The 19,435-nt window shown below is 37.3% G+C and overlaps 1 pseudogene; it reads right to left on the bottom strand.

The window, feature by feature from the left end:
- Positions 1 to 882: 882 nt before the first annotated feature.
- LOC119508840 overlaps positions 883 to 19,435 on the bottom strand; it is a 141,562-nt pseudogene continuing 123,009 nt past the window's right edge.

The raw sequence follows: 19,435 nt of genomic DNA, 5'->3' as shown, positions 1-19,435 counted from the left end.
AATAGATACATACTTACTTTAAAAACATGAACCATTAGAGAATGAGATCTGAAATCAGGAGTGATTTCAGTTTTGGCACTTCTGCTTTATTTTTTTTTTTTTTTAAGCTTCTTAAAGACTGTAGTGGGATAAAAGAATCACTGGCTCCAAGTCTTGTTGAGATAACAAGTGATGAAATGATAAAAGAAAACCCATACCCTTACACAAGGTCAGGTAACCCCATTCCCCACCCTGTTCCCCAAGCAAAAACTATGAATACTTTTAGTAACAATTCAGAATTCATTTTTATCTCCTACCTGCCTCATCAGCAGAAGTCATGATATTTTTAGACCGCTATACTCATGTATATAGACACATAAATTTATATTAGATGACAATTGATTTTCTAAAAAGTCCAGGTAGAGGAAGAAGCAATCATTTCTAACTAAAACCCTTATACACTTTTTGATTACTGTTCAACTTGCTCTCATTTAGTAAAGGCAAAATTTTGTAGTGTTCACCTCAGATCTTATTGCTTTCCAACTGTGGTATACCTTCCATTAAAAATAAAAAGATGAAGTGGTCAATCCAGTGATTAATGTGACATGGCTTTCTCTGGGGTTGGAGGGGAGGGGTGGAGAAGAGAAGACCAATAGACAAAAAGTAACTGAAGCATACAATGGTCTTCTTAAGAAAAAAAAAAGAAGAAAAGAGAAAATGCATCAACAAATGGAAAAAAGCATTTAAAGTCCAAAAGTCAAGCCATAGCTAAACTCATGTTCTATCTTAAGTAGGTTTTCTTCCCCTCTTTTTTTCTCTTTCTTTCCCTTCCTTCCTCCCTTCCTCCCTTTCCCTTCCTTCCGTCCTCCCTTAATAAAATCTCTCCTGAAACCATCATCACTTTTAAACCTCCCCAGATGGGGCTTCATCTTCAGATCCTTCATCCCAGATTTTTCTGGTGGGGGGCTGGCAGATGTTTTCTTTTCTGGACGGCTTTCTGGTTCCTCATCATCTTCTTCAGGGGAAGGAGTCTTGGATGCTGTTTTAGGTTGCTAATGCTGTGGAATGCAAAACACCAGAGATGGACTGGCTTTTATAAAAAGGGGGTTTATTTGTCTATACAGTTACAGTCTTAAGGCCATAAAGTGTCCAAGGTAACACATTAGTAATCAGGTACCTTCACTGGAGGATGGCAAATGGCGTCCGGAAGACCTCTGTTAGCTGGGAAGGCACGTGGCTGGCGTCTTCTCCAAAGTTCTGGTTTCAAAATGGCTTTCTCCCAGGACATTCCTCTGGACGCTCCTCTCTAGCAAGCTTGCTCTTCTTCAAAACGTCACTCACAGCTGCACTCCGTTTAGTCTCTTTGAGTCAGCATGTTTTATATGGCTCCACTGATCAAGGCCCACCCTGAATGGGTGGGGTCACACCTCCATAGGAGTATCCCACCGAAGTCACCACCCACAGCTGGGTGGGGCACATTCCAAGCAAATCTAACCAGCACCAAAATGTCTGTCCCACAAGACCACAAAGATAATGGCATTTGGGGGACACAATACATTCAAACCAGCACAGATGCCTCTGAAGCTGGGGTGACCCACGTTCCCTTCGCCTTTCACTGGACTTGGCATCACTGTAGCCTTTAGCCAGGGTTTGGGCATGTTCTTTTCTTTTCTCTCAGGGTTGGCCGCCTTAACCATCTTTTGTTTTTCTTTTTTCAACAGCCATAGTCACTATCGTCATCATCTTCCATTAGAAAATCTTCATCGCTGCCAGGATCTTTCTCCTGCAATGGTGCTTCACCCTCTTCTTCTGGTTTTTCCTCACTGCTCACATCTTCCATGAGCATTTCTCTCTGTTTAGAAGCTGCTTTTGATGCTGCCTGCCATTGCTGGCGCACATTTTTATGATCTTCTTTTTCATCTTCACTGTCTTCTGCTGAATGAGAATCATCCTTCTTGGTTTTCACATCTTTTTCTTCTGAGTCCTTACTATCTTTCTGTGAATTCTTTCCAGATCACCTCTTATTTTTAGCTTCTTGGAGAGATGATTGAATTTTCTTAGCTAGAGGGCCCAAATCTCTTCCACAATCTTCATCTGCATCATGAGATTCCTGAAACTGTGAATAGTCAAAGGCGTTCCTATTTCTGACATCCTGAGACACGTTCGCTGTGGAAACCAGGGACCAGGAGCCCACCCCACCCCACCCCACCTCATCCCACCCCACGTGATGGGGCTGCTGCAGCTGAACCCCGAGCTGCTGGCTTCTCAAACTCCACCGCTCCTTGGTTCAGGGTCTCTTGATCAGACGAGCACCCCGCTCCCCTGTCTCTTCAAAGTGGATGAATCAAACCAGCCCTTTACTGTATTTTTAATGATTATTTTAGAAATAATGATACTACTTTGTAGTCATCTCATTTACATTGGCCTATGCTATACAGACAATCCTATTTCTGTCCCCCAAGACTATTTACCAAGCCCTTTTATATTTATTATCTCCTTATACCCTCATATTTACCTTTACCTAAATACAGGAAGTAACTATTACTGCCTGTATTTAACAGATGAGGAGAATAAAGCCCAGGGGATTTAGTGACTTGCCCAATCGCATCCAGCTAGCAGAGGCAGGAATTCAATCCCAGGGTCCTGACGCCAAGCTCCATTTGTCTATCTGTTTGTTTCTCTAAAATATCTTCTAGAATCCAGCGAATAATCATGCTATGGCACATTTCTGGAACTTCTGAGATCAATTCATCAAATGCTGACTTGATCTCAAGAGTAGATTTAATCAATGACTGCTCTGACGGGGTTTTCTAAAACCAATAGGGCCTATCCTAGGTGTCGGCAAGATTTCTCTCCCTTTTTCCACCCAGTGACTTCTCTTCCTTCAGGGCTCAAGGTGTTGGAGATGAAGTGGACAGAGCAGCCCGTGGTGCTGCCAGGATGGCTGGACCCTGGCCTTCGTGTTTGAGTAAGTAGTGGGTCCAGAATTTTTCTTAGTGGAAATGTCAGAAATATATTACAAAATATGGAGCTTACAGGAAAAGAAAATCAACTTTTCCACTGTGGTAACAGTAATTTACCAGGATGAAAGCCAAAGTGGGTCAGACTCATCTTTATTTCAAAAGGCCATTGTAATGGCTGAACTGGTGATGAAACCCTTCTCAAGACAGAACTGTTTGGCTGAAATTCTCTATTTTTTTTATGAACTATGAATAAGAAAGTATTATGGCTGTGGAGGTTTGGGGGTGGGAGGGGAGGGAGCAAAAGGAATTTGTTTACACAAATTCACTCCCAGATGTCCTAAATTATGCCTCAAAAATAATCATTTAAGCTGTTCCACACAAAGAACTTGTAAACAAACATATTTGCAGTAAAGCTCTTAAAATGGGAGAGTTAAGAAAATTAAAAAACAAAAACAACCAGTCAGACATTCAATCATAAGCAGCAACTAGTGGCTTTGCATCTCTGCTTCAAAAGTGTCAGATGCTACTTACCAAAGGGAAAGCCTCACAAAGATAATGAAGGACCACTGGCCTTGTCCAACCTTGGATTTCAGTGATATGTTTGTAGGCTTTCTGTACAGACTTTACAATACAGTTTTTGCTTGTATAATTTATAATCTGGAATTATAAATCAGATAAAAGGAAAGAGAAAGCAACTTATATTACTGTTTAGAACTACAAAAAGTTATAACTACAAATCCACCATTTTGAATGTAGTTGTAGGTTTTGACCAAAAAAAGCATATTTTAAATGGATGTAACCTTGGGTAGATATGTATGTATGCTCTCAGGCATACTTTGTTCCTTTTAATGGACACACATCAGTTTGGATAGTAATGCAAGTGAATAAAACATAACACAATGCTGTGAAGTGGTAATGCCATCAAATAAAATGAAGCTTCAATAAGTGTGTCCGAGTTAGGACTTTCAAAGGAATTTGTCTTATAATAGAGTTGGGGTTACTGAAATATAAACCAAACCTGAGTATCTTGTAGACATACATTAATTTTTTTTAATGCTGTGTAATAATAATACTGTATGTTTTTATAGCTCATGGTTTTTAAATTTTTTTTTTATTTAAATTTCTAAATGTTCATAAACATTGGATCACTTTGATCCTCTGGAAGGTGGACAGTTGTTAGAGAATTACCACCACAATTTAGCTGATGACAACAGTGAGCTTCGACAGGTTAAGTGGCTTGCCCTGTGGCTTGTCAAGTCATATATGTGACATTGTTGGAACTCAGTGTCCTCTATTTTGTCCTGTCCTGCCACGCCAAGGCCCATTTTTATCCTTAAGAAATTTTTACCACACCTGATTTGTCTTATCAATAAAATCATCCCCAAAGACCATTTGTACATGCCCTAAATGTAGTTGTAAAATGTTTTCAATTTTTAATTCTACTCTCCTATATTTAAAACACTGCTTTTTAAATAATATATTTCACTTTATATTTACTTCTAAGAAACGCACTGCATTATGTCTGCAATATGAGAAGTATTTGTTGAGATACAAGTAGAATTTGAAACCTGTGTCTTGTGACTCCATGCTAAAATCTGATGCCTTAGTTACATAGTAAATCTTGGCTTGCCCAATGGATTTTTAATTTTGGGAAATATGTAAGTCTGGCTTACAGCTCATACCAAAGAACATTCATTCTCATGCTGAACAAGATAAGGCAGAATATGGCTACTATAAGAACTGAACTTTTCAAAAAGTTGCTGTGATGTCACCCTTGAACTGATAAAAAATTTTGTATTTGTTTGGTAACCTTAATGTTGAAAAAAATGGGGTAAAAGCATTTCTTTTTGCAGGGGATTTGTAGTGGCACATATTTGCTTGCACTTGGCAGATGATCTTATTTTAAATGAATTCAACAGTCTGTGAGGGGGCAGATGTTCACGACAACAAAAGGAGGACAAATTAGACTTAGTTAAAAAGGGAGCATACGGGAATAAATACAACACATGATTATTAGCCTACAGAAGTGCTATAAGAAATTAAAACTTGACATGAATGAGAAAGTAGGGTGGTGGTGTATATCAGGGAAAAGGGGAAGGAGGACCAAATGGCAAGATTTTGTCAAAAAAAAATTTAGCTGCCCAACTTCAACATCTCATGAAATTGATTATAGAATTCCATTCTCACCCACCATCCCACCTCACCCAGCATAAAGGTGGGCATAAGGCTATGAATAGTAAATGATCAGTGTGTGGGCTTTAGGGCTTTAGAAATTTCTCAACGGGTTGACTAGGTCAGAGCGTCTCACTTGGAATGCTAAGAAATGATGTTTATTCCCACAACATTTTCAAGGGGCAACATCCAGTTTAGCTTAATGGGTAAAGCTTGTTTTTGCTACACCCATGTAGACCTATCTTTTACAGAAGTTCCTATCAGGAGGTTGAGGACGTAAGGGATATATAACTTGCTGTGAGTTTGCTGGGCATGAAAGAACTTTGCTTCATGAGTATTTTAAATGGTATGGCCAAGGCCAGGTATGGCCATCCTCAAAAAATCAGCATAGTGCAAAAGGGTAAACGAGAACTTTTAAAGACACTCTGCAATATTGTTGTGTTGTTGTAGTTATTGTGTTATATTTATTGCGGATTTGTTTAGTGTTTTTTTGAATCCTTTTAATCCCTTCAAGTACCTGCCTAAAATCTGAGTATTAAAAATGTGACTTAAATACCCTTAATGTTATAAACAACTTAGATCAGGTCTACATGAAGTCAATATTTTCAAGGAATAGTCAGTCATTTGAACTCAAGAGAGAGAAGATTAGATAAAGAAAGGACTATCTTCTCTGAAAGAGAATTGGAGAGGAAACATTTTCAGTAATATAATAATTCAGCTTTTCTGAATTAAGATGGAGCAGGCCCTCATGGTGAGACAGGTAAGGATTTGCTCCAGACATTCCATTGACAATTAGTGGTCAGCTTCTCAATGCCTTATTGGTGAATGCCTATTAATATTGTGGGTTTAAAACATTGTGGAGCACATTTGGGAGCCATCATTTTTTTTTTTTCCGCGATACTGGAGAATATTCTCCACTTTAAGAGTATGTAGCTTGACCCAGTAGACAAATTTCTGAAGGATTATTTGGAAACCAGTTTGGTATATAAAAGTAGTTTTTAAGCATTATGAAAAAGACTTCGCTGAATATAAAAGTATAGTAAATTCTAATTGTCTTTTGGGGGTTGTTAGATATTCAGATACCGCATTTATTTAAAGTGGAGTGGACCTATATGCAGAATTCTTAGTGAAAGAGTTAATTCTCTTTCCTCGAGTGCTGAATTGATCACAAGAGTTACCTTAGGCTCTGGAAGCATCTGGCTCAACACGTACATATTTTTCAAGTACAAATCAAGGACTGAGAATGAGGCCAGGAATGCACTGCTGTCTGCAGCAGTAGGATGGACTCACCAACAGGGACAAGCATAAATGTTGCCTCAGATTTTAACACGGACGAAGCTCCATATGTCATTAACAATGCTTCCTTCTATGTCTTGAAATCCTCCATTTTTACACTAGAGCCCTGCTTAATTTCTGCATGTGTAAACCAATTTGGGTTGAGGTCCCATGAAGCAGTTGGAGCATTAAAAGCATTAAAAATAAGACCCCTCTTTTATTGCTAAGATGTTTTAAAAGAGAGCCTGCTTTATATGACTTATCCTACAATTTGTGCCAAGATATATATCTGCATACACATTAATGTCTACCCCGCATGATCGTAGATGGAAGACTAAATGGTCATTTTGTGTACTTTTAACTATTTATATTGATTGTCCATCTCTCCTGAGTTTTCTTTATTACTATTTTTTTAAACAGGCTTAACAATGGTCAGCTGGGGGTAAAAACTGAGAATATATTTTATAATGGTTTTATTTCTACATGAATTCTCAAAAATAGCCTAAATAAGTTAGAGGGTGATAAAGAGGGGGACAAATGTAATACTACACAGGAAGCTTTGGAAGCAATGTACTATTTATGGAATTGTTGCTTGCTTTTACTTGTTTTCTGGTGTCACATTATCTGTATACAAATGATGCATGGTTCTTTAAATCAGGGACAATTTGTTCAATGGACTGGAAGACTGTCTGCCCTAAGCAGAGTCTACAGGCACATGCTCAGTTTTGTTGAGGACTTTAGGGAGATGCCTATGCATCAATGCCTGGATGTAGAATGTCCTGAAGTGCATAAAACTTGGATATAATGGCAATACCATAACCACTTATCAGCTAACGATACGCAAGGTGAAATAAGAACCAAGCTTCTGTGGTGTAGTGTCCATATCTACCTTGATGAAAAGAGAATCTTACTTTGGGAAATGAAATAATAACCATCTTTGTTACTGTTCTTGTATCTACCCAACACGGACTATTTTTCAGGTAAGAGGAAGACAGGAAGACTTAATCCTGACTCTTGCTCTGTGTATTACAAAGACATCCAGGCTCCAGAGTGATAAGCTTGACCTTTCTCTTAAGCACTGTCTAATTTTTTTAAAAGACCTTAAAAATGCCAACATGCAAACTGTACATAAAATATTTAAAATGTGAGCCCTGACTTTGAAAAGGTGAATTAATGAGTTCATCAATCAAAACCCTGAAATTCTGAAAACCTCTAATTTACTCCTGTTGTAATTTAGTGAGAGAAAAGTAGACTTCCACTGGATAGCTCCACAGAAGTGTAATTAACCTTTGCTTTTGATGGAACAAGTGGGACACTTGGTAGTGTAAAATGATAAGTAAAATACACTGCACACACACCATGCGCAATTTTATAGGGCTCTTCCTCCCGGTTATTATGAAGATAAAAAAATTGAAAGTGCCTGTGAACTATGAATTACAAATGTAAGGTGCTACAATAGTTGTTTCTAGATGATTAGATATATAGACACATACATACATACATAGAAGCAGACAGACATCAAAATGTTAACAAAGTATTATGTAATTATCCATATGGTCAAAATTTAGGTATTACTACTTTGCTAAATTTTCTAATTTTTTTTTTCAATTAACATGTTTTGCTAAGAAATTAGAAAATGATGAAATACCAAAGTTCCATTATTTAGTGGTGGATAGCCACAGCTAACCCAGACATATGGTGGCATATTATTAAATGTACAAATTATGGCACATGTTGCGACAAGTTAAAGGGTACAATGGCTGATAATATTTGGAACTGAGACTGCCCGTGACATCTAGGTTTGATTCACTTTGAGACAACGGAGATAATCCTCCTCCTCTAGTAAGGCAAATGTGTAGATTAAAAATGAAGGCTTTTAGCTCTTCCTTATATCCCAACTCCGTCTTCTGATTCAGAGCCTTTCCCCCTCACTATTCCTCACTAAACCTCCAATTCTTTCTCTTCTTTGCTTAATGAAATCATGGTTCTTTTATATTGGATTCTAGCCTGTGTTTGGGGTTTTACAAGAGCTTAGGAGGAAGGCAAAGACATTTTCTTTGGTGGTATCACATGGCAACTCCAATAATATACAGAGAAGAAAGATTTACTCTTCCAATTTTTACAAGTTATAGCTCCTTTAATTAATTTTACTTCCACAGGTGAAATGGATGTACCATTCCTGGGAAAAGAAAAGAGGCCAATTAAAACTGGGGCATGTCATTACACTGAGGAGAAATGAATATGTCTTCTTTAAAATAAAGAATCTATATATTCCTGTGGCTCTTTGTTAAGGAACTTTCTAGATCACTAGTATTTGTGTGTGTGTATGAATGTGCACACACACATGTGCCCCATGATAAAAATATAAAGGATTTAATGTTCTTTTAGAAAATACAAATATAATTCATATTTCAATATAAAACCTAGTTTGACTAAGCAGCCAGGATTTATGCAATACCTAATTTCTTTTGTGTTAGTAGTAAAACTATATTCAGGTTGGAATTTTAACATGCTCCTTTTTTGTTTCAGTACAACTTTTCTCCAGATGGTTATGTGCTAAGTAAAAGTACATGTATATTAGAGGAGATCAATATATTTTGATAAATCATAGCATCATATATTGTTTTAAAAACCCATCTTTTTAAACAAAATACCAGAGCAAGCTCAATATATCTCTTTTTTTGAGGGACCTGGCTGTATAAAAAGGGATAAAAATTATAAATATATATCTACATGTATATATATATAAGCAAAATCAGCCCTAATGATAAATTACACATTGGCACAATCCTAGAACCATTCTAATTTCTCCCCACCCCAAATATATGTTTTTCTTCTAAATTTTTTGTTTTGGAAACAGGCATTTAGGAGAAAATTTTGTTTCTGCCCTGTGTTGATTAAAACTTTTGTCTTTTGTTTTTGATTGGTTTCTGCACATTGACTGAGGCTCAAGGTGTGATACAGCTGTTTTTCTTTGACGAGTGAGCAAATGTGAGACTGTGCAGTTTAACCTTCATGGTTTTGTTCTCACAAAAAGTCACTCTTTAGTTTTATTATGCCTTATAATTGCTCAAACAAAAATGGTCAGAGTGACATGACTGCTGGGTTTGTCTACCAAGATAGTTTCATACATTAATGAGATATCCCCCCTGTAGGAGGGCTATGAACTGCTAATTAGCATCTAGGACCTAATATTCTCTAGCAACCAAGAGTAATAGCAGTCATTTCCAGTTTTATGCAGGGTACAAGTCTCTAATATTACCAGCACTTCTGTTTCATTTGTAATTAACTGCAAGCAATTATTACAGTCTAGAAAGTATATCCTAATGCTCCTAGGTAATAAAAAAAGAAATTATGTTTGTAAAACTTATATGTGTGTCATGCTGAGTGACTGCACTTTTTTGAAAGTCATGTGTCTATCCATTCATTTTTTTCTTTCTTTTTCTTTTATTCTGTGTCACTCAATTTTGGGAGTGGGGGTTATTTTTATTTATTTATATTAGAGAAGTTCTGGCTTCAAAACAATCATGTATAAAACACAGGATTCCCGTTTATCAACCCACCCCTCAACACCACGTATAGGCATGGTACATTTGTTAGAATTGTTATAGCATTTTGTAAATAATTTTTCTATTTTTTAACAGTAGTTACCTTTAAAAAATTATTAAACTTGTACTATTATCTAAAATCCACAATTTACATTAGGTGTATTTTCCCTCATACACTACCCTATTATTTACACCTAATATTAGTATCGTTTATTTGTTATGATTCATAAAGGAACATTCTTGTACTATTAACTATAGTCCATTGTCTACATACAGTAGGTTCACTGTGTTGTACAGTCCCATGCTTTATCTTTTAATTTTTGTTCTATTGATATATGCATTCTAAAGTTTCTGCTTTTAACCGCTTTCACTTCTGTAGTTCAGTACTGTTGATTACACTCATAATAATGCGCTATCACCATCATCCATTTTCAAACCCTTACAATCAACCTAAAAAGAAATTCTGTACAAATTAAGCATCAGGTCCCCATTCTCTACCCGTATGTATCCTCTGATAATCTATATTCTAGATTCTAACTCTATGAGTTTGCTTATTATAATTAGTTCACATCAGTGAGATCGTATAGAATTTGTCCTTTTAAGTATGGTTTATTTCACTCAGCATAATGTCCTCAAGGTTCATCCATGTTGTTGCATGCATCAGGACTTCATTCATTTTTACAGCTGAATAATATTCCATCATATGTATATACCAAAATTTGTTGACTCATTCATCAGTTGATTGACACTTGGTTGTTTCCATCTTTTGGCTATTGTGAATAACATTGCTATGAAAATTGGTGTGCAAATAGCCATTCAAATCCTTGTTTTCAGATCTTCTGGGTTTATACCTAGTATGGGGTTGCCAGGTCATAGGGTAATTCTGTACTTAGCTTCCTGAGGAACTGCCAAACTTTGACAGCAGCTGCACCTTTTTACATTCCTACCAGCAATAAATTACTGTTTCTATTTCTCCACATCCTCTCCAACACTTGTAGTTTTCTAGTGGGTATGAAATGGTATCTCATTGTGGTTTTGATTTTCATTTCCCAAATAGCTAGTGATGTTGAGCACCTTTTCATGTTCTTTTTAGACATTTGTATATGCTCTTTGGGGAAATGTCTATTCAAGTCTTTTGCCCATTTTTTATTTTGGATGTTTGTCTTTTCATTGTTGAGTTGTAGGATTTCTTTGTGTATTCTTCATATTAAACCATTATTAGATATGTGGTTTCCAAATATTTTCTCCCATTGAATAGGTTGTCTTTTCACTTTCTTGACAAAGTCCTTAGATTCACAAGTTTTTAATTTTGAGGAGGTCCCATTTATCTATTTTTTTAAAGCTTGTGTTTTTGTTATAAAGTCTAAGAAATCATTGCCTACCTCAAGATCCTGAAGATGTTTCCCTACATTTTCTTCTAGGAGTTTTATGGTCCTGGTTCTTGTATTTAGGTCTTTGATCCATTTTGAGTTAATTTTTGTATATGATATGAGACAGGGGTCCTGTTTCTTTCCTTTTTTTTTTTTTTTTTTTTGCATATAGATATCCATTTCTCCCAAAACCACATGTTAAAGAGACTATTCTTACCCAGTTGAATGGACTTGGCAGCCTTGTCAAAAATCAATTGGCCAATAGATGGGAGGTCTAGTTCTGAACTCTCAGTTCAATCCATTGGTCTATATATCTGTCTTTATGCCAGTACCATGCTGTTTGACCACTGTAGCTTTGCAATATGCTTTCAGGTCAAGAAGTGTGAGTCCTCCAACTTAGTTCTTCTTTTTCAAGATGATTTTGACTATTTGGGGCCCCTTACCCTTCCAAATAAATAGGAAAATTGTCTTTCCTATTTCTGCAAAGTAGGCTATTGGAATTTTGATTGGGATTGCTTTGAATCTGTAAATCAATTTAGGGAGAATTGACATATTTTTTGTGTTTTGTGTTTTTTGTTTTTAATTCAATTTTATTGAGATATATTCACATACCATACAATCATCCAAAGTATACAATCAACTGTTCACTGTACCATCATATAGTTGTGTGTTCATCACCCCAATCCATTTTTTTGTTTTGTTTTTTGCTTTTTTTTAAAATTTAATAGATTTTATTTTGAAATAAATTCAATTTTACAGGAAGAGTTGCAAAAACAGTACATACCCCATACACAGAACTCCATCATACCCCGACCCCTCTCCTCTGAAACCCCGATCCACCACCTTTAACATCCTGTCACACCACCATTTCTTTCTTTCCCTCCCTCCCTCTCTCCCTCCCTGCATCATCTATTGCTCTGTCCTCTGAACATACGTGAGCAAGCTGCACATATCTTTGAACAAACAATATAATTCACATATACCTTTCCCATGGACAAGAACATTCTTTTATGCAATCTCATTAAGCACAGCTAAGAAGTTCAAGAAATTCAACATTGATACAAAGCTTACATTCTATAATTCCTTTTTGTGTGTGTGTGTGTGTCCCATCTGTGTCCCTTTGAGCCTCCTCTCCTCCATCCTCAGATCCCATCCAGGATCATCCTTGGCATTTAATTGTCATCTGTTTAGACTTTTTTTTTTTTAATTGTGGAAACATATATATAGCCTAAATCTTCCCATTCCAGCCCCTCCCTAGCATTCCATTAGTGGGATTAATCACATTTAGAATGTTGCAATGCTATCACCTTCCCACCATCCATTTCTAGAAGCTTCCCTTCACCCCAAACAGAAACCATACTCTCATTTCTTAACTCCCAATTGCCCCTTCCCCCACTCCTCGGGACCCCTACTCTACTTTTCATCTCTATGGTCATATTCTCTGATACTTTCTTTGTGTTTACCATGGGGCTTAAATTTAACATCTTAAATCTATAACAATCTTGTTTTTCTTTGATGCCAACTTAACTTCAATATGATGTAAACTATGTTCGTATACTCCATCATTCCCCCTCCTTTAGGTAGTTCTTGTAAAAAATTACATATTTTACACTGAGTCCAAAACCACTGATTTATCATTACAGTTTATGTATTTTAGATCCTGTACAGGAAGTAAATAGTGGAGTTATAAATAAAAAATGCAGTAGTATTGGTGTTTATATTTACCATGTCATCTTTACTGAAAATCTTTATTTCTTCATGTAGTTTCAGTCAATTGTTTAGTGTCCCTTCCTTTCAGCCTGCTCAACTCCTTTTAGTATTTCTTATAGGACCAATTACTGGTGATGAAGTCCCTCAGGTTTTGATTATCCAGGAATGTTTTTATCTCCCCCTCATTTTTATCCTCCAGGTGTTTGTGAATTCTCCAAGTCTCTGATGGTTGTTGACTTCTATTTGTATTCCATTGTGGTCAGAGAATGTGCTTTGAACAAATTCATTTTTTTTTTAATTTATTGAGGCTTGTTTTTATGCCGCAGCATACGGTCCATTCTGGAGAAAGATCCATGACCACTAGAGAAGAATGTGTGTCCCAGTGACCTGGGATGTAATATTCTATATATGTCTGCTAAAATTTTCTATATGTCTCTCTCCTTTCTTTGTTTCTCTGTCAGTAGGGCTCCCTTTAGTATCTGAAGTAGGGCAGGTCTTTTATTAGCAAAATCTCTCAGCATTTGTTTGTCTGTGAAAAATTTAAGCTCTCCCTCAAATTTGAAGGAGAATTTTGCTGGATAAAGTATTCTTGGTTGGAAATTTTTCTCTTTCAGAATTTTAAATATGTCATGCCACTGTCTTCTCACCTCCATGGTGGCCGCTGAGTAGTCACAACTTAGTCTTATGTTGTTTCCTTTGTATGTGGTGAATTGCTTTTCTCTTGCTGCTTTCAGAACTTGCTCCTTCTCTTCAGTATTTGACAGTCTGATCAAAATATGTCTCAGAGTGGGTTTATTTGGATTTATTCTATTTGGAGTTCGCTGGGAATTTATGCTTTGTGTATTTATATTGTGTAGAAGGTTTGGGAAGTTTTCCCCAACAATTTCTTTGAATACTCTTTCTAGACCTTTACCCTTCTCTTCCCCTTCTGGGACACCAATAAGTCTTAAATTTGGATGTTTTATTTTATCTATCATATCCCTGAGATCCATTTTGAGTTTTTCAATTTTTTTCCCCATTCTTTCTTTTGTTCTTTCATTTTCTGGTCTGTGGTCCTCAAGGAGGCTGAGTTGTTGTTCAACTTCCTCTAATCTTGTATTATGAGTATCCAGAGTCTTTTTAATTTGGCCAACAGTTTCTTTTATTTCCATAAGATCTTCTATTTTTTTATTTACTCTTGCAATTTCTTCTTTATGCTCTTCTAGGGTCTTCTTTATGTCCTTTATATCCTGTGCCATGCTATTCTTCATGTCCTTTATATCCTGAGCCATGCTCTTGTTGCCTGTCTGTAATTCTTTGTTTAATTGTGCCAAGTACTGTGTGTCTTCTGATCTTTTGATTTGGATGTTTTGGTTTGGGTTCTCCATATCATCTGATTTTATCATATGCTTTAAGATTTTCTGTTGTTTTTGGCCTCTTGGCATTTGCTTTACTTGATCCCTAATTTGACAGAACTGCAGCTTGGTGGCGTATACTTTCTCTAACTAACCTGCAGATGGCATCCGTGAGTCACCTATTCCCCTCAAGTCAGTTCTTCCCCACTTTGTCTTTGTGGTGTGTGGGTGTCTGATTCTTGTGGGGTCCAATTGGTGCACCAAGTTTGGGTGTGTTGCTGGTGCTGTCCGCCCTGAATGTGGGGCATGTATCTGGGTGGTTAGACAGGCAGGGTAGCTTTAATAATCAAACCTCCCAGGTGTTCCCAGAGATTTAAGGCTGTTCTCTTTCACTGACCCACAAGTCCTTGGTATCGGCGTAGGTTCCCTGGGATTTCCAAGTGGTTCCCGCTTCCCAGCTGTGCTCTTCCAGGACCTCTGCTGAGGGAGGGCCGCGCCACGTCACTAGTGTGTGCCAGCCTGCCAGGGAAGCCCTGGGTTACTGGGCCGTGCAGGGGCACTCCCAGCCCGCTTCAAAGATGGTTGAATGGGAAGCATTAACTTCCCCCTTTTCACACAGCTCTGCCCTCCCAGCTCTGGGACAATCAGCCGTGGGTGTATTAAAGGCCACTGTTCATGGCTGATATTGTGGCTTGTGTGTAGTGCTGATGGAAAGATTCCTCATCACACTGGGTTTCCTGGAGTGGCTCTGGGCTGTGGGTCTGGTTCCAGGCAGGAGCATCCCCTGCCCACTGATGAGATGGCTGCAAGGAATACAGTTTTTTTTTCTCCTTTTGACTCCCCTCTGCTCCTCTGGTCTCGAGACAATCAGTAGCGGGTGTGGGAAGGGGTGTCCTCCACGCCAGACACCGAGGCTTTAGCCCAGCCCACTCCTACCATGCTTCACTGTACGGCTCTCCCTGTCGTATCTGCAGCCACTCCCGGGCTTTTTTTTTTTAAAGAACTAGTCCATCTCCAAATGCCAGCCCACTGTTTCCCCACACCACAGCACGGCCGCAGAACTTTTAGCCAACTCACTCACTAGTTTCAGAATGCAGGCTCCTGGTTTCACCAAATGCACATTCCCTGTGGATTTAGCAGACCTTGTCCAGCTGGTGCATTGCTGGGAGTGGTGTTCTGGGTCACTTTCTGGTTTTTATCTAGTATTTTTCACGGAGGTGTTTTTTTGCCCTGTCTCACCTAGCCGCCATCTTAGGTTCTCTGAGAATTGACATCTTAATAATATTTAATCTTTCAGTCCATGAACATGGAATGTCCTTCCATTTTTCTTTTAGCTATGTTTTATAGTTTTCTGTGTACAACTCCTTAATATCCTTGGTTAAATTTATTTCCAGGTACTTGATTCTTTTAGTTGCTATTATGAATGGAATTTTTTGTTGATTTCCTCCTCAAATTGCTCATCCCTAGTGTATAAAAACACATTGCATGTTGATCTTGTATCCTGTAACTTTACTGAACTTGTTTATTAGCTCTGGTAGCTTTGCTTTAGATTTTTTGGTATTTTCTGTATATAGGATCACATCATCTGCAAATAGTGAAAGTTTTACTTCTTCATTTCCAATTTGGATGCCTTTTATTTCTTTCTCTTGCCTAATTGCTCTGGACAGAACATCCAGCACAATGCTGAATAACAGTGATGAAAGTGTGCATCCTTGTTTGTTCCAAATCTTAAAGGAAAAGCTCCAGTCTTTCACTACTGAGTATGATGTTAGCTGTAGGTTTTTCATATGTGCCCTCTATTACATTGAGGAAGTTTCTTTCTATTCCTATTCTTCAAAGTGTTTTTATCAAGAAAGGATGCTAGGTTTTGTCAAATGCGTTGTCTGCATCAATTGGAATGATCACGTGTTTTTCCTCTTTGTATTGCTAATATGGTGTATTACATTAATTGATTTTCTTATGCTGAACCACACTTGCATAACTGGGATAAAACCCAGTTGACCATGGTGTATAACTCTCTTAATGTACCATTGGATTCAATTTGAAAATATTTTGTTGCAACTATATTCATAAGAGAAATTAATCTATAATTTTCCTTTCTTGCAGTATCTTTAAATAGCTGTGAAATTAAGTTGATGTTGGCCTCATAAAATGAGTTAGATAGTGTTCCCTCCTTTTCAGTGTTTTGGAAGAGTTTGAGCAGGATTGGTATTATTTTTTCTTGGAAGGATTAATAGAAATAACCTGTGAAGCCATGTGGTCCTAGGCTTTCCTTGTTGGGAGGTTTTTGATGACTGATTCAATCTCTTTATTTGTAATTGATCTGTTGAGGTCTTCAGTTTCTTCTGGAGTCATTGTAGGTTGTTCATGTGTTTCTAGGAATTTATTCATTTCATCTAGGTTGTCTAATTTGTTGGCATACAGTTGTTCATAGCATCTTCTTATGATCCTTTTTATTCTGTGGTGTCAGTAGTAATGCTCCCACTCTCATTTCTGATTTTATTTGCAAATTCTCTTTTTTTCTTTGTCATTCTAGCTGAGAGTTTGTCAATTTTATTGATCTTCTCAAAGAACCAACTTTTGGTTTTGTTAGTTTTATTTTTTATTCTCAATTTCATTTATTTGTACTTTAGTCTTTGTTATTTCTTCCTTTCTGCTTGCTTTGATATTAGTTTGCTGTTCTTTTCCTTGTTCTTCCAGGTGTGCGATTAGGTCTTTGATTTTAGCTCTTTCTTCTTTCTTCATGTAAGGGTTTAGGGCTGTAAATGTCCCTCTCAGCATCACCTTCACTGCATCCCATAAGTTTTAATATGTTGTGTTCTCATTTTCATTCATCTCAAGATATTTACTGATTTTCCTTGTGATTTTTTCTTTGACCTACTGATTGTTTAAGAGTGTGTTGTTTAACATCCCAAAGTAATTTGGGAAGAGAATAAAAAATATATTTACAGCCCCCCCCCCCCGAAGAGCTGGGGCAAGATGCAGAAGGTTTGGACTTCCTCACCTGGACTGGTGTTGATGTTGTCACAAACATTGGGACTGGCGGTTTGATGTGCCGAGCCCTCGATCATGGGACTTGCCCTTATGAAGCTTCTTACTGCAAAGGAGAGGCAGAACTTGCATGTAATTGTGCCTAAGAGTCTCCCCCTGAGTACCTCTTTGTGGCTCAGATGTGGCCCTCTCTCTCTAACTGAGCCACCTTGGCAGGTGAACTTACTGCCCTTCTCCCTACGTGGGACCTGACTCCCAGGGGTGTAAACCTCCCTGGCAACACAGGATATGACTCCCAGGGATGAATCTGGACTTGGCATCGTGGGATTGAGAATATCTTCTTGACCAAAAGGGGGATGCAGAATGAGATGAAATAGTTTCAGTGGCTGAGAGATTTCAAGTGTAGACGAGAGGTCACTCTGGCAGACATTCTTATGAACTATATAGATAACACCTCTTAGGTTATAATGTGTTGGAATAGCTAGAAGTGAATACCTGAAACTACCAATCTCCAACCCAGTAGACTGGACTCCTGAAGACAATTGTATAATAATGTAGATTACAAGGGGTGACAGTGTAATTGTGAAAACCTTATGGATCACACTCCCTTTATCTAGTGTATGGATGGATGAGTAGAAAAATGGGGACAAAAAGTAAATAACAAATAGGGTGGGATGGGGGGATGGTTTGGGTGTTCTTTTTTTACTTTTATTTTTTATTCTTATTCTGATTCTTTCTGATGTAAGGAAAATGTTCAGAAATAGATTGTGGTGATGAATGCATAACTAGATGATCGTACTGTGAACAGTTGATTGTATACCATGGATGATTGTATGGTATGTGAATATATTTCAGTAAAACTGAATTAAAAAAAAAGAGTGTGTTGTTTAACTTCGATACATTTCTGAATTTTCCAGTTCTCTGCCCATTCTTGATTTCCAGTTTCATTCCATTATGGTCAGAGAAAGCACTTATAAAATTTCATTCTTTTAAAATTTATTGAGACTCGTTTTGTGATCCAACATGTGGTCTATCGTGGAGAATGATCCATGTGCACTTGAGAAGAATGTGTATCCTGGTGTTTGGGGGTGCAATTTTCTGTGTATGTCTGTTAGGTCTAGTTCATTTGTTATGCTATTCAATATCTCTGTTTCCTTATTAATCCTCTGCCTAGATGTTCTATCTATTGATGAGAGTGGTGTATTGACGTGTCCAATTATTATTGTAGAGACATCTATTTCTTCCTTCAGTTTTGCCAGTGTTTGCCTCATGTATTCTGGGGCATCATGGTTTGGTGCATAAATATTTATAATTGTTTTTCCTTCTTGGTGAATTGCCTCTTTTATTAATATATTGTGTACTTTTTGTCTGTTACAACAGTTTTGCATTTATAGTCTATTTTGTCTGATATTAGTATATCTACCCCAGCTCTTTTTTGATTACTATTTGCATGGATTTTCTTTTTCCATCCTTTCACTTTCAACCTATTTGTGTCTTTGAGTCTGAAATGAGTCTCTTGAATACAGCATATAGTTGGATCATGCTTTTTTACCCTTTCTGCAGATCTTTCTCTGATTGGGGAGTTTAATCCGTTAACATTCATTGTTATTATTGTAAAGGCAGTACTTACTTCAGCCCTTTTAACCTTTGGATTTTCTATGTCATATCTTTTTCTGTTGTTGTTTCTCATTTAACCCTTTTCATTACCCTTTCTGATGATCTTCATTCTTTACATTACTCTAAGCCACTCTCTCCTCTGTTTTTCTTTTAGCCTTCAGGACTCCCTTTAGTAGTTCTTGTAGGGCTGGTTTGTTGTGAACATACTTTCTCAGTTTCTCTTCATCTGTGAATATTTTAAACTCTCCCTCATTTTTTTTATTGAGATTGTTCACATACTATACAATTATCCAAAGATCCAAAGTATAAAAATCAGTTGCCCATGGTACTATCATACAGCTGTGCATCCATCACCACAATTTTTTTTTCAATTTTTAGAATATTTTCATTACTCCAGAAAAGAAATAAAGACAAAAAAAGGAAACTCAAATCCTCCCATACCCCTAACCACCCCCCTCCATTACTGATTCATAGTA

This window comes from Choloepus didactylus, chromosome 14 (genome assembly GCF_015220235.1).
Source record: "Choloepus didactylus isolate mChoDid1 chromosome 14, mChoDid1.pri, whole genome shotgun sequence".
Classification (NCBI taxonomy): Eukaryota; Metazoa; Chordata; class Mammalia; order Pilosa; family Megalonychidae; genus Choloepus; species Choloepus didactylus.
The sequence above is the reverse complement of the archived record's forward strand: the minus strand, read 5'-3'. Positions and strand labels throughout refer to the sequence as shown.